Genomic DNA, 15,417 nt, shown 5'->3' on the forward strand with positions numbered 1-15,417 from the left:
CCCCTCTGAATGGTGAGATGAAAAGGAAAGCATGAATCTCACAAACGATTACACTTTCTTCCTTAAACATACCTGTATGTCTCAAAATGCAAGTGCAACCCGGGGCCTCCCTATCTTCTTTGAAAGACGAGTGAATACAATCCTTGAAACCTAAATATCTACTTTAAAATTCAACTACAGAGAGCTTCTTCATTTTCAGCAAATGGCTGTTTCATTTTTGGAAGCTCCAGGATGCCAGGGTTTGTAGAGCTGGTTGCTGTAGGATGTTTACTGCTGTTTTAACAGAAATCTGTCTCCTTAGCCAGAGCAAGGCCTAAAAGCAATTAGAACTAACAATTTGGTCCAGTTGTTGAATATGTAAAGCACAGTAGAAAAATATGTTAATACATTCTTTCACCTAAAATGCTATTAAATAAAACGTAAAGGAGGAATAATGCCAATGCACGCATACATAACACATAAATAATTACAAGGCCAAAGAATGAGAGAAACAAAACAGAAGTGAAATTCTGAACACTACTGGTATCATTTGGGGATGGAACCCCGTTTCAAGAAACAATGATAAACAGTCATTTCTAATGATAATATTCAAATGTTCTAGAAAACCACATTGTACTTTTAATGGCTTCCCTTAAAATCTAAACTGAAAAAGATACTGGATGACAAAGAGATTTTGTGTAAAGCTGAGGAGATGTAATGATCTAGGAAAAAACCCAACTTTCTAACTTCGACCCAGTTTAAAATAAAATTTCAAAGGCACATGATTCTACAATATTGTAAAAAAAAAAAAAAAAACAGAGAAAGCACATATGCAAAAACCAAGCCACAAAACTAATCTCCTCCTTTAATAAAGTAAAATACTTGCACTTATTCAGAACCTCTATACTAACAGTTGGAGCAAATTAAGCCTTATTTCTGAAACTTATATTTGAAAAATGTAAGCTGGGTCAAAGAAACTAGTGTGGACAAAATGGTGGTATTTAAAGCAAAAATCTGGCCTATGCAGAAGCAAAGAAGAAGAAAAAAAAAAAAAGGAAAAGGGGAAAAAAAGGCTGCAGTGATGCACTCTGGTCGCAGGCAGAGTGGGCTGCAAGGCCAGTTGTATCTAACAGTTGTGCACGGGACGACAAATGGTGCATTCATAAGCTGCGACAGCAGAGGCTGTTCAGAGGCTGTAAAGTCTGCGCTCCAAATGATGAGCGGCCGCCTCTCCTGTTGTTTCACAGTCAAGGAGTGCAAAAAAAGATGGATTCAGTTAGAGGCACAGGCTGTCCCCTCAGCTGCGGCAAAATGGTGAGCAAGAGGGTCTAGATAAAGAGGCCCAAGTACCATTTACCCTCTTCTAACAAGAGCTGGGCCCGATGATAACTGAGTAAACACCTCTACAGAAGATAACACGGCAAGAGCGGTGGGGGGTGGCAGAGGCCCGGCAGAAACCAGAACGGACATCTTCTCCCGCCCTTTCTAAAGAAATTATTCAGCATCCCTAAATCCACAGCCTCCGACCAAGGGATTAAACGTCAGTAGCTTTATTACCTGTGTGTGACATTACCTCTCCGCAGCCTTAACAAAAGAAACATCTGGTCCCAGTTATTCGGCATCCCTGATAATTCTGTCAAAGCGCCAATTTCTTAAAAAATTAATTAGTGGCATTTACACCTGCCAGAGCAGACGGCCTATCAGGGGTCTAGCACAGGTACCACACTATCTCGCTTAACAGGAAACTCAGGGTTGCAACAGACAAGCATCGGATAGGAGAATTTCAAGGTTTATGTGCCATTTCCTAACTCTAAGAAATAAAAAATCCCAGTGGCTCAAATGTATTCATTTGTCTCATCAGACATAAATGTACAAGTAACCTGTTTATAAATACAATTTTGAAAGCTGATTATTAGGGGTGTTCATTAAAATCACCCTGGAAGCTTTTTCGAACGGACAAGCCTCAGCCTCAACAGACCTACTGAACCTGAATCCCCCGGTCTTAAGAATCACTGGATGCTGCAGCCCAGCGAAGAGTGATCACCCAAGAAGGCACACCAAAAACGAGACAAGTCACAGGGCGCAGGGCTCACCCGAAGTGCTCTGGGTACTGAGCTGCTCATGGGGACGGACGAGGGCCCCGGGTGGGTGAACCAGCCTCATGATGGCAACAGGGGTGCAGGCAGGGACCACCCGCACGCCCCGGTGCTAGTTCGGGGCAGGCCTGCGGGGACACAGGGCACACTCGGCAGGGCCCTGGTGGCAGGCGGCCTTCAGGCCCCAGGAGCAAAGCCCAGCGCTCCCACAGGCCCTGCTGTCCCCCCACCGGGTCGGGGGCGGGCGGGGGCCTGAAGCGCAGCACGTGGAGCCGGCGCCCGGCGCAATGGGCTCATCGCTACTACGACCACGTGGACCACGGAGGGGCCCGGGGACAGAGGACCGCGGTCTGCCGCCGCCGCCACTGCTGGGGGGGGAGGGGGCGGATTTAAAACCTGAGGCCACGGTGGCTTGTTTGGTTCCGTGGTGCCCCTCGGCCTCCATCCGCAGAACGCGGGTCACATGGGAAAGAGGCAACAGCCGCCCAACACTGCGGAAGAGGACAGAAAGGACCAGGCGCCGCGCTGCCCCGGGCGTCCCGTCACACACAAGCTGCCCCTGTCCTTCCTCCTGCACTCATGCCTTCCCCCAACCGGGCTGCGTCCCCTCCTCCTCCTCATCCCCGGCCGCCTCCTCCTCGGCCTCCATCCTCCTCCTCGGCCTCCTCCTCCAAAAGGCTCTGCGGACACTCTTCCAGCCACACGCTGTTCTCATTAAAACGGCCATCAAGTAAGCCAAACCTTTTAACGTGGACTCCTTCTGGGCAACAACTACCAGACGCGAGTGGGCACGCTCACGCCCATGCAAAACTTCGGGAAACAAGTGGTCACAGGCTAAATGGCCTCAAGCGAACACCAGGGGGAAAAATAAGAGGGAGCACTTCCCTCGGGGCGCACATGTGTTCAAATCTCTACCTGAGAGGAACCCATTTCTAAAAAACGAACTCAATTACTAGACGGGCTCTTCGAAGGCCTCCGGCCGCCCACGAGGTTGCCGCCCGGCCGCCGCGGCCCGAGAAAAGCGAGTCAAGGTCTTCGTGGAAGCGACGCCGGCGCGGCCCACGGGAAGGCGGGCCGAGCCCCGCCCCCCCGTCCCGCCCCCGCCGGCCGGCCGGCCAATCGGCGCCCACCGCCCTGACTGACGGCCCCGCCGCCCGCTCATGGGGCGGCCCCGCGCGGGCGCCGAGGTGGGCGGACGGCGCGGAGGCCCGGGCTGGACCAGCGCCCCGCGACCCCGCCGTCCGGCCGTCGACCGCCCGCTTCCCACTGGCCGCCGCGGCGGGACGGGCACGGGCGAGTCCCGGGACGACGGCCGCCGCGCGTTCTGCTGTGCGAACACACTTCAGCTTAGACGGTCCCAGTGCACGAAGGCTCCGCGGCCCGAGGAGAGCCGGCTGCCCGGCGGCCCGGCCGCCTTCCGCCGCGTCCTCCCAGGCCCCTCCCCGGCCCGGCCGCCTGGAGCCCAGAACCGAAATCCATCCAGACAGCCTCGATTCGGTCGGTGCCTCCCTCCGGGAAGGAGACACGACCCTCGGGCGCGCTCCGCAGCCCCACCCTCCGTGTCTGCCACGGATGCCTAGGGGGCAGCCTGCAATGAAGGGCAGGAAGAGGGTAGTTCTTACTGTCTTCTGTAGTTTTTAAAACGTGCAGATCCTTTTGACTGAAAAGAAGCACAAGCCACATTCCTATTTTCGGAAAGAAGACACAGGCGAAAGTTTTAGAATATTACATGATTTCCGAGACGAGCACGTTTACTCTATATTTGGCGATATTTCATCTAGCAGACTTCACTGTGCTAACTCCGGAAATTAAATTAGTGCTCAGAGGGCAATCCCAAACAATCTCTGAGAAACGAAAATAAAAGGAAATCCCTATAATATCAGATCGTCAGAATTATCACGATATATGTTATAGTACTTCTTTGCTGGGACCTTGAGAACCTTTCATCCTAGAAGGCAGTCCTGAAAAAATTTTTTCTTAAGGAAAGGCAAGAAAAAGCAGTGTTTTAAAATCACTCGTCTTGCCATTTGGAGCATCTGAAGAAATCTCTTTTAACCCCAGGACAGAGAAAGGCCAGACCAAGTGGCCTTGTCTTAGGCCCACAAAACCTAAGAGAGGATATTGGAAGTGTGAAACTTGACCCTAAATTCTCAATAATTTAAAAAAATTCAACATCCATGTGACCTTGGACTCTCTCATTTTCATCTGTCTCTTGCAGTACACTCTCTTTGCTAGCCATTCAGCACACTGCAAGCCCTGATAAAAGTAGTTAATGTTTACTGAAACCTGGGCATGAACTGTACTAAACCTGATAGGAGTGAAAAGGCAAAGTTCTGTTAACAGCATCCATGCACAATAAAAAAAAATTTTTTTTTAATTAAAAAAGAGGGGGTGGAGGACCAGGAAAAGAGGAATCTTTTTTTTTCTTTCTAATTTGAACTTAAAAATCTCTCACTGATGAATACATCAATTATACATCCCCCAAAGAGGCTTTTTATCTTTGTTGTTATCTTTCTGGAAAATTTTCAACACAAATATAGTTCGATCATTTAAGATTTTTCTTAATTTTTCTTTATAGACCTTAAGACTGAAACCAATCTTTATATCTCTTGTTCTCTGTCTTTTTTGGAAGGCCCAGGTACATGATCAGTAACCAGTTTTAATGATACTGCTCTCAAACTTTATTCATTTGAATAGCTGCTTACAAGTTACAGCTAAAGAACTGTAGTTCATGCAAAAATAAGTTTAACATTTCAATGGATATCATCTCAAATATTTTTTCTTCCCTTGACTTTTTAACTTTTTCAAATGTAAAAACAGTTAATTTCAGTCTGATCAGATCTTTAAGTCTAACATTTCTTATACCATTACCTTCACTCTAAGTATATTGTTGTGGATCAGAACTTACTGATATTTTTAACTTACTGATAATCTATCTTTTCCTCCCATTTCCACACTATCCCTTTTTCTCCCATTACCTCCGTTAAAATAATATTTCAACTTACACACATATACACACACAGACTGTATCCTGAACAGGATGCTCTCAGGTGTTTAAAGCCAACTTTCTCTCTCCCCATCCCCCCTTGCTTAAAGGGCAGCAATAGAACCAGTCACCTTGGAAACAAACATCACCCAGTGTTTGCAGAACAAACAATGGTACCTTTTCAGCCAGTACCAGGCAGGCAGGCCAAGGGGCAGCCTAGCAATTCTGGGCCATACAGGAGTGTTAACATATTGCATTCATTCAGTGCACGAAAAAGTAGTTCAGTACTGAAAATGAAGCGTTTGAACCTCTCAAACGTGTGAACCTTTGGCTAGAAACCACAGTCAAAGCCAGGGAGGTTGAAAAGTCCAATAAGGCTACCCATAGTCAGAAGAAAATCTTTTCATTATTTTTGGAATTGTTTTTACATACCTCATGAATAAGGTAAATTACACTCTTGTCACTGAGAATTACCTTCTCTGGCAACCAGGAAGAAGTTGCTTAAAATCTTAAAAAAAAAAAAAAAAAAAGTTTTATCTAATTACTCTTACAAAACCATCATGTCATTTTTAAAAATATGCCACTAAATACTGGTTCCTAAAACATGTATATTGCTTGGCACCTAAACCCTCATGAATTTCTAGTACTGATAAAGAAATCTGACTTTAAGCTAGAAAATTAATTATCAATTTTTTAAACAGTGCCAAACATACATGAATCTATAAGGGCCCTAGATAATAACACACCACTTTTTGACCTTGGATAACAACAATTACTAAACTGGCATTTATTAAAGACTTACAAGGGCTAATCACTTGGGGTAGCTCAAGTGTGAGAGGAGATTCTGTTGTTACCGTTTTTAAAAAGCTCAACTGGATGGTTAATTTAAAAGAACACACACAAGTGTTCTTCAGATCCTTCAGAATGAAAATTTTAAATGTTAAATGTAATTAACAATTTCCTCCTTATTCTGGGTGTGTGCCGAAGTTTTCCTTCCCACCAATTAAAAGAGAAGGCTGGGCCCAACTGAATTATTTGGACAGGAGTTTGATGTCAGTTAAATACCACAGTAACTGGCATTTTCTGTCACCTCCAGACTGAGGGACAAATGCCTAATTAACATGGACCAACATGCAGCTTAAACTGGAAAAGTGCCTGTCCTTTTTCTTTCTTTTCTTTTTTCTCAGATTTAGGTCTTTAACATCGTTGAGTTAAAGTGCACAATGCCATCTGACTGAGGTGTAAAAGTCTAATTAACTAATAATGCTTTTTCTGCAGCGACGGTAAATCAGTTAACATTATTAATCTTCCTGACTGGGCCTGAGGGAGGGAGGGAGCCTTTTGAAAGGGAGCTGAACGGTTAGACTGGATGCCCTTGAAAATGAAAAGGAACCCTGCGAGGGATGACTGATAATCCTAAAAATCCACTGAGAAATACTTTAAAATACCACCGCTGGGCGTAGCACCAGGCCATCCTCTGAAAACGGGAGCTGCAACTCCAGGGCAGGGAGAGGAAGAGGAGGAGTCTTCTCCCATCCTTTCCTTCCAGGACCACAGAGAGCAGAACTGGAGGCTCGCACTCCCTTCTCTGATACTGCACCTTTCCGAATCATTGTGTTTTTTTTTTAGTAGACCAAACAAAAACTACTACCTAGAGTAGCTCGGGTAAACCAGTCCTACACTTTGGCCAGTTCAGGCTAGTTTCAATTGATCAGGAAAACAACTAACTTAGCATTTGGCTGCTTAGCTTTAGCTGCCTTCGTTTTACTGCCTATTCAATACTCTAAAAATGTGCATGCGTGTCATACTCATGTTAGCAAACCATAAATGTATCGCATGAATGCCAGCCTCTGAAGAGGAAAAGCCAACAGCCAGACAACAACTTCCGAACCACAGCCTGGTCTGAACCGAAACAATGGCAGTGACTGCCGTCCACCTTTCCACCCTCTGCTCTGGATTCCCCCTCCCTGCACCCCATTCCAGAAGGCGGCTCCTTCCCCGGGGGCCCAGGGGACTGGGGAGGCAGTCTCTCAGCACCCCCCTGTTCCGGCCGCCTCCCAGGCCTTCTCTGGAAAGCCAGGGACAGGACGAGTCAGCCCTGAGCTTCGGGGAAGGACTCCCAGTGCCAAGCCACTCCTATCCCCAGATCCAGAGGCGCAGGGAGACCCAGGGCTACATGCAGCTTCCTCCACGTTCTCAAAGACCATCTCAAAGAGGCAGAGTTAGGAAGAAAAAGAAGGAGGCCCAGGTGCCAGGGTGGCTTTACCTTCTCCCCTCCTCAGTATTTCTATCAAGTTTCTGTTTCACTGTCCCCTCTCCTAAAGAGTAGGTGAAGTGATGCACACCTTTTAATGAAATTCTGTGGGAAACACAACAGATCCGATTAACAATGTGCTTTTTACAAGCCACCTGATAATAAAGCACTCTTGAAAGCATCAAGGTTCGGAACTCAATCCATTTTGAACTAAGGTATTTATGCTTTAATAGATTTAAATATCTTTAGAGAGTGTTAGTCATTACTTTGTGCACCATTATGCCTAAAAATCATCTTTTCTCCTGTTCAGAAAGGAAGGTAAGTTCAGAGAAAACTTTACTTACGTATTCCTAAGTTTAGTATGTACTCATAACCCCCTCCTCAAATAACATCTCTTACAAAAAGCTTGGTTATTTACTATTATCTCCATGTTGCCTGGTCACTGGGACCAGCCACTGAAGGGGGAAAACCCCAGCTGATTAAAAAATTCTTCAAGATAAACTAAACTAAAATCCTTAAGAAAGAATTTATAACTCACTTCTTTTTTTTTCAAAAAGATAATTACTAACTTCTATAAAACAAAGGCAAGATTTCAGAAAGGTAATTACTAACTTCTGTAAAACAAAGGCAAGAGAAGGCGCTGATGGACTCCCCTTTCAAATCAAACCTCTCTTAGAATCAGAATTGTGAAACTGCTTTGGAATTCTTGAAATGATGTTTGGAGGGTTTTTGCCCCTGGAAACCTCTGTGAGGTCATCATCCATCAAAAGTGACCATCGCCCTCCGTGGATACTTGGGAGACTCATCGTGGTTGAGTGCTGGTTCCACTGTACGGATGGCCACAGCCCTGGAACTGAGGTCAGCTGACTGTAATCACACTCTCACCAGGTCCACTTCATGGAAGTAATTCTTCCACATCAGGCCCAGCTGATATGGGCTTACAGTGCACCCTGTTTTGCTAAGAAACTGTTGAAGATTTTCTAAAGCAACTTGGAAAGGCTATAGAAGCTTGAAATAAAGGTAACATTCAACATCTTTTGAAAATACGCAGACACCACATAAAACTTAAGCAGAATACCTGCTCCCAGCCCTGACTCCTTAAAAAAGGTGAACACTGGGATGATTGTCCTTCATCAGATGATACAGAGACATCAGAAATGAGGCGGCTTCTTCTGCCACCCATATCTTGGGGGACTAAGCAGTGCAAGAACTTTTTTCTCACAGCCCAAGACTAGTGTTATATGAGGCATCACTGTTGAATAGCAATTACTAAGAGAAAAAACCAGCACTATAGGAGAATGAAGATAAGGTTTTTGAGTAAGGTCACACTCCACTGGCAGGTCTTTTGGCTGCTGCCTTGCCATAAAGAAGCTTTTAGGATGCTTAGAATTTCTCTAGTTTTATGGTACTTTTCCTTTATATAAAAAGACAATAGCTTCTAGCCTCACAAATATTTTTCTGTTTGCTTTCACTGATTAAAAAGAAAGAAAATGCAGCCTGGAGGTATCATTATGTCACCTCCCAAGAATATGATAAAAGAGATACTTCCCATTTTACAGATGGAAAAACCCGAGGCACAAGGTGTAACATCTTTCCATTAACCGTAATCAGGGTTGGGCTTGGGTTTGGGACCTTAGTCTCCTAGCTGACAAATCCTCCTAGCTGACAAATCCAGCCCTCTCTGTAGCAGATCATATGCAATTCTTGAAAAGGACCAAGGGAGATAGTTCATCAGGTGTGTTGAAATGTTCTTGACTCAATTCGCTTCTCCAACAACATTCCATCCTCTGAAATGATGAGGAAAGTGAGGTGGGGTGGGCCCCTCTGGAAACGTCAGCAGTGAGCAGTTGGGAACAAACTGCACCTTCCTAACTTGTCATTTAATAGCCCTCGGACCCTCCGCCTACACAGCTGTCCCTGGAGTTAGACGATCCCACTTGCCCTTCAGAAGGGGTCTGATTGTTGTCTTCCTCACATTAGACTTTAGAGTGATTCACAGGCAGGCTCTATCTTCCTGAGGGCAGGGGCCTCCTAGGGGCTATTTCAGAGGCTCTGCTTATTCACAGGCCCATCAAGCATCGACAAGTCTCGTAAATCATACACATATATGTACTATTATTGGGCAAGTGTATGAAGATGCTGTTGTAATTAATACAGAAAAATTCCACTGAAAGTGTTATTTTTAAGAACTTTTTGTTAGAGCTTCCCAACAGAGTCTAAAAATATACCTAAAATTATGTTTGCCCCAGAAACATATGTATATGTATAACCGATTCACTTTGTTATAAAGCAGAAATTAACACACCATTGTAAAGCAATTATACTCCAATAAAGATGTTAAAAAAAAAAAAAAGAGGTCCTTATATTAGAAAAGACTGGGAATAACTGCACTAAAAAGTCCAAATTACATGACACTGATTGAAGCAAAATATCCAATTAAAAATAAAACTACAGGTACGTAACATATCCCATCAGCCGTTAACATTCACCCCGGTGTCCTATACAAGATGGAAAACACCTCCTTCTCAAGAGAACTTGACCTTTTAGAAGGACTCTTTGAACTGCTCAGCTTGCTTTTCACCAGTGATTCTTGTTTGTTTGGAGCAATAGGATGGCAGATCACAGGCTAATCAAAAAATAAATACGTTTTGTCAGTTCAGCATTTTCCTCTTTAGAATAAATCAATTTCCGATTACCTATTCATAATTTACAGTAAAAATCTTAACCTTAGATTGGCTTCATTTAACATAGGACCAGCAAGTGCCCAGGGAACGCAAAATAATTAAAACATTAACCTCTGACCCCCCCCTCCTCAAATTATGCCACCTCAAAATAAAGTGATTTTCATGGCAAAGAACATTTGAATACAACAGAAAATACTTATCCCATTAAATTTTTAATAGATACGGTATAATTTAAAGGCATGTACAAAAATGCGCTTTTTATTGTCTACAAATGTAACAAATCTCATCTTTCGTAATAAGCGTATGTATCCAGAGGAAGCAGATATACAACAAGGTGATTTATGACTCATGAAAGTAAGTAATTTTACTTTCTTAAGTGCTTTACTAGCTTTCTCTTCCTTTAGACTTTTTCTATGGTGAATATGAGTTAAATGTGCCAAAAAAAAAAAATCTACTGGGAAAAACCTTTCTTAATACTTAGGGATGCTGACATAATCCGCTTACTAACATCCTTGGCAAAAGAATAATGGTGGGTCCACCATACACACGTTCAGAAATCCCCCACCCCACCCAATACAAAACTCCAGGCATCTGGGCTTGGCAGGGTTGCTGACACTGAAGAGAACTGACCACAGTAAGACGGAGGTTCCCGCAGCCCTGCCCCTGCATCTCTCCAGGCCTGATGTTCCTCACCTGTAAACTAAGGGGTGGAAGAAGACAATCTGGACGAGGACTCTGAGGCCCCTTCCAGTACAATGTTCTCACTGGAAACCAAGAAGATGCACATACAGCTTCATCAAAATCTTGCCAGTCGTGACATCACTTGCCCAGGGTAGCTTTAGACTGATTTCACCAACTTTACCAACTTCAAACGCTTCACAGACAGCACAGGCAAGAGAGCAATGTTGGATGAATAAAAAAACACTTTTAAAAAGTTTCGGTGGCCAGCACATTTTCGGCGGGGCTAATCGGTATGGCAACCCTGCCCCAAAGGAAGGCAAACATAGACAAGAGGCTTGAAACCACCAAGGCAATGCCACTCATCGAATGCTGGTGCAGTGCCAGACACTGGTAAGTATTTATAGTGTTTTATATCATGTCCTCCAATCCCATGACATAGATCTGATTACTCCTGAAATTTTACGTGTGTGAAAAAGGTCTGCTGAGGGCTTCCCTGGTGGCGCAGTGGATAAGAATCCGCCTGCCAATGCAGGGGACACGGGTTCGAGCCCTGGTCCGGGAAGATCCCACATGCCGCGGAGCAACTAAGCCCGTGCGCCACAACTACTGAACCTGAGTTCTAGAGCCCGCGAGCCACAACTACTGAGCCCGCGAGCCACAACTACTGAAGCCCGCGCACCCTAGAGCCTGTGCTCTGCAACAAGAGAAGCCACTGCAGTGAGAAGCCTGCGCGCCGCAACGAAGAGTAGCCCTCGCTCGACGCAACTAGAGAAAGCCCGCGCGCAGCAACAAAGACCCAACGCGGCCAAAAATAAAATAAAATAAAAATTAAAAAAAAAAAAAGGTCTGCTGCAAAAACCAGAGATCTGAGGTGTGAGGTATTGTGCCTGTGTGCCACGTCACCCAACTGCTCTGTTGGAGTTGCCTTCACTAGGATGGGGCAAAATGACCCGCTCACTCCGGTCATTCCTTTATTCAATACTGACTGAGCACCCAGGCTGGGCCAGGCACTGGGCTAGGTGCCTGGGATCCTGCGTGAACAGAGGGGAAAAGGAGCAAAGAGCCCTCATGGAGCTTACACTCCGGGACGAGGAAAACAGATCATAATGCCTAGATCAGAGTGGGTGCTTGATAAACATTAGCTCCCCCCTCCCATCTTTAGAAATGGGAGAAGCATTAGAAAACAAATCCAACAGAAGCCATCAGCTCTAAGCCAGCCAGCCCCAAGCCAGAAAGTTTTACTTAATCAACAAATATACCAGCTTGGGCTCAAAGTCCTTATACTGGAGTGGCCTCGGGCAAGTTATTTAAACTCTAAACCTCAGCTTCCCCGTCTGTAAGATGGAGATAACAACGACCTCAGAAGGTCGATGCAAAGGTGAAATGAGACAAAGTACAAAAAGTGGAGGGCACAGTGCCTCCTGTACCTTAAGGGTACCAGGTATGATTAGGAGCATCTTCCAAACCTGCAAAATGTGGACGACACTAGCTTGGTGGGCTTGTTGTGAGGACTATGAAAATAATGCACGGAAAGCATTTACAAAGACCGCATGTGATGGTACGTATTTGCTTCTTTAAAATGCCAGTGACACCAATGAATGGGGAGGTGGCCACAATGGCATCGCCAGGCTAGAGCTCAAGAGAAAAGAGCTGGGCCTCAGAAGGGCGTTTTGCTTCTAGCACAGGTGCTGAGTATGTCCCAGACCTCCCCTTGCCCCAAATTAGGGCAGGCGAGGGCACCTTTTGGGCTGTGGCAGTTACCACAACAGAAAGCCAAAGACTTGGAAAAGTGGATGCGAGGGAAGGGTCGGCAGTCTGGGCTCAGGCCCCACCCTCGGCTGTAACACCTGGACCAGGGCACGTACTCACTCCCATCTCAGGACACACATGCGCCAGGAAAGCCTTTCCACCCTGGTTTCAGTAAACCAGGGTTAACATATAAACCAATATGCCGACATTATAAACGTGATCCAGGATTCCAGTGGACACGTCCCCAAAAGAGATAAGCCAGAACATAGAGGTCTGAACCCAAAGAAGTCTATGGCTGTAAAGAAAGAAAGCCCCCCTCCTGTGTGTGTACATCACTCAGTGGGCTCTGGGCGATTCAGCGATCTGAGTGCTGCTTGGTTCACCATGTACCAGCTGATGGGGGTGCGCCCTCTGCCTCGGGCCAGAAATCAGCAGTGAAGGAGCCCTAGCAGCCCCACGAGGTACAACCGTGGCCTCGCCGCCCCTCCCGAGGACATTTCCAAAGCCTCATCAGGCCACCTGTCACTTCTCTGCTCAAAACCTTAGGACCCCCTCTCACGGATGGAGGACAGCTCCAATTCTGCCCCACCTCCACCCCACCCCACCCCAGGGAGCCCTGCAATGCCAGCACCTTCCAGTATGCGGTCCTCAACCCCAAACTACACCTCCAAACCCAGCCTGCCCCTTCCCGCTGGGACCGCAGCCTTCCCATGGGTGCACGGCTCGGAGGCCACACTGCACTGCATCCTTTCACGATGTAAACTCCCAAAGGCAAGAACCACCATGCTCCCCCACGCCTACACCTAGTGTCCTAAACGTAGAGGCACTCAAGTAATGTGTTATGCCCAAATCCGCGCCAACTATTAAAGAATCAAGACGAATGAAATCAAGCTTCAGAGCTGCTGGGCTGGGAACTCTCCAGGTACCACGGTGTCATGAGGTCCCATGTAACCAAAGAACGTCCTTCAGACTGTGGATATGGCCTAAAGCTTCCTGGTAGTCTGGCACTGGCTGCGTGATCTCAGAAAAAAGTGAATTTCTCTAAGCCTCAGTTTCCTGTCTTTAAAAAGAGGAGGATGATATTTATGCCCCATCCATGGGGTGACACGTGCAAGCGCTCCGCACAAGGCCCTGGGCCCGAGGGGGGCTTTCCTTCCCCAGTGAGTCCACCCTGGCTGGTCACAGACAGAAGGAACCCACTCAGCGCTTTGAGACACCCCCCCTCCCCCCTGACTGACCCGTCAAAACCCCACTCCAGTTCATAGCACCCCACCTCCTCCCGCACGATTCCATCTCCAGTGAGAGAACTCGGTGAGAAACAAAATGAAACGAGAGGTTGCCAACAGTTCATAACATCATAACCTATAAATATCAGTTTTAGGTGATGAAATTATTAACTTTAAGGTATGCGTTCCGTCCAACCTGCCCACTCTGCAGGGGCCTTCCCACATTTTTCACAGCCCTCTCAGCCAGGTCCCTCGGTCCCTGAGTACAGGCCTTGAAATGTATAAAGTCACACGTATTAAAAATGGATCTGTCCTCCCCAGAGGAAAAGGCAGTATGTGCCTTCACCGTAATTAATAAACCACGAGCGTCTCTGGGGCCCGCTATCTGCCTTCACACCCCGCATCTCTGTGGGCGCAGCGTGCCTTTCCTGGCCGACCTCACCCGTAGGAGGAGGTGGAATCCCAGCAGAGGACTGGGAACACGGGAGGGCAGATAGAGCATTACCTGGGCGAGGGCAGATGCTACCCGGGTGAGCAGAACAGGCACAAATCCACTCCACTCAAGGCAGCTTCGTCTTTGTGAGCAGATTCTTCTCCCACCCGCGGCTTCCAGAAACCTTCATCCACAGGCTTGTCAAGACTGCACGCTAGCTCACCCTCCCAGCCCGCATTCGCTCCCGGCTGACAAACTGAATAAGTAGCTCCCCCCGACTCCCAGCATCCATCCTCAATATTTTCGAGGGTACAGAAATGAGTCTGTCTCTAATTCCCTAGCTGATGAGCTTAAGTAAGTACCACGGAGTAAAACACAACCAAGGAAGTTTAAACATTGTTGAACTGAATTCTATCTGCTGAAAATAAAGGTCTCAGCTCTCAATGATCATTGAACACCACTTCAGACGGCAGCCCACATGTCCTGGGCTGAAAAAATCTCTTGGAAAAAACGGGAAGAAATATTCGGTTCCATATGGCATCAACGTCCAAGTTCATTCTGCTGGACAAGTCTCCTCTGTGGCCTGATTTTTCTAAAGGTTTAGCAGCATTCTCTCCGGGGCAGAGCTGCTCACATCACGGCCCGGCTTCAAAGCACTTCCTGGCCCACAACTGCCTCCACAACTGGCCATCTACACTGCCAGAGACACATCTCAACACCCCTTCCACCCTAACTCGGCACAGCATCCCAACCGTACTCTCTGGTCTCACCCCACGGCTTACCCATCCTGCTCTCCACCTAGAAGTTCATTTTCACTTTCCTACACGCTTCTCCACGTGGCCAGCCCTTCACATCTGAGAACAACATCACTACCTCTTTTCCCGACGGCTTCCCACTGCCAGGTCCTCAGTGTGTCCTGGTGTCTCTGCCGGTTGTGACGCACTGGTGAGTTTCAGGGCTGGACCACGTCTTATGCATCCTTGCCTCCCTGGAGCCTAGTGCCTGGGGGAGGTATCGAGAAGCATTCCAAATGCAGGAAAGCTGATGGGATTCCATCCACAAGAAAGAAAGAGCCCGGGATGCTGGTCTCCCACCCAGACTTCTTTCACTACTCTTCTGTTGGACCCATCAAACTGCCACAAGCAAAATAACAACGGTACTAATAACGGTGGTAGGAGCTGGTAGCACACAAGGCTGAAATTTTCTATTTGTAACTAAATTTCAAAACAATCCTCCTCCACAGACCCACCGGAAACAGGAAACAGACCATCAGGCGCTCGTCGCAATTCAAGACCTGCTGGTTCCACAACTTGCTCGGGGGCTCCCACA

The 15,417-nt window shown here is 46.7% G+C and overlaps 1 protein-coding gene across 6 annotated transcripts in view; it reads right to left on the bottom strand.

Annotated features, from left to right (window-relative positions):
* Window positions 1-15,417, bottom strand: part of RREB1 (ras responsive element binding protein 1) — a 129,070-nt gene that overhangs the window by 98,710 nt on the left and 14,943 nt on the right. The gene's annotated exons all lie outside the window — the stretch shown is intronic.

This window comes from Balaenoptera acutorostrata, chromosome 10, assembly GCF_949987535.1.
Source record: "Balaenoptera acutorostrata chromosome 10, mBalAcu1.1, whole genome shotgun sequence".
NCBI lineage: Eukaryota > Metazoa > Chordata > Mammalia > Artiodactyla > Balaenopteridae > Balaenoptera > Balaenoptera acutorostrata.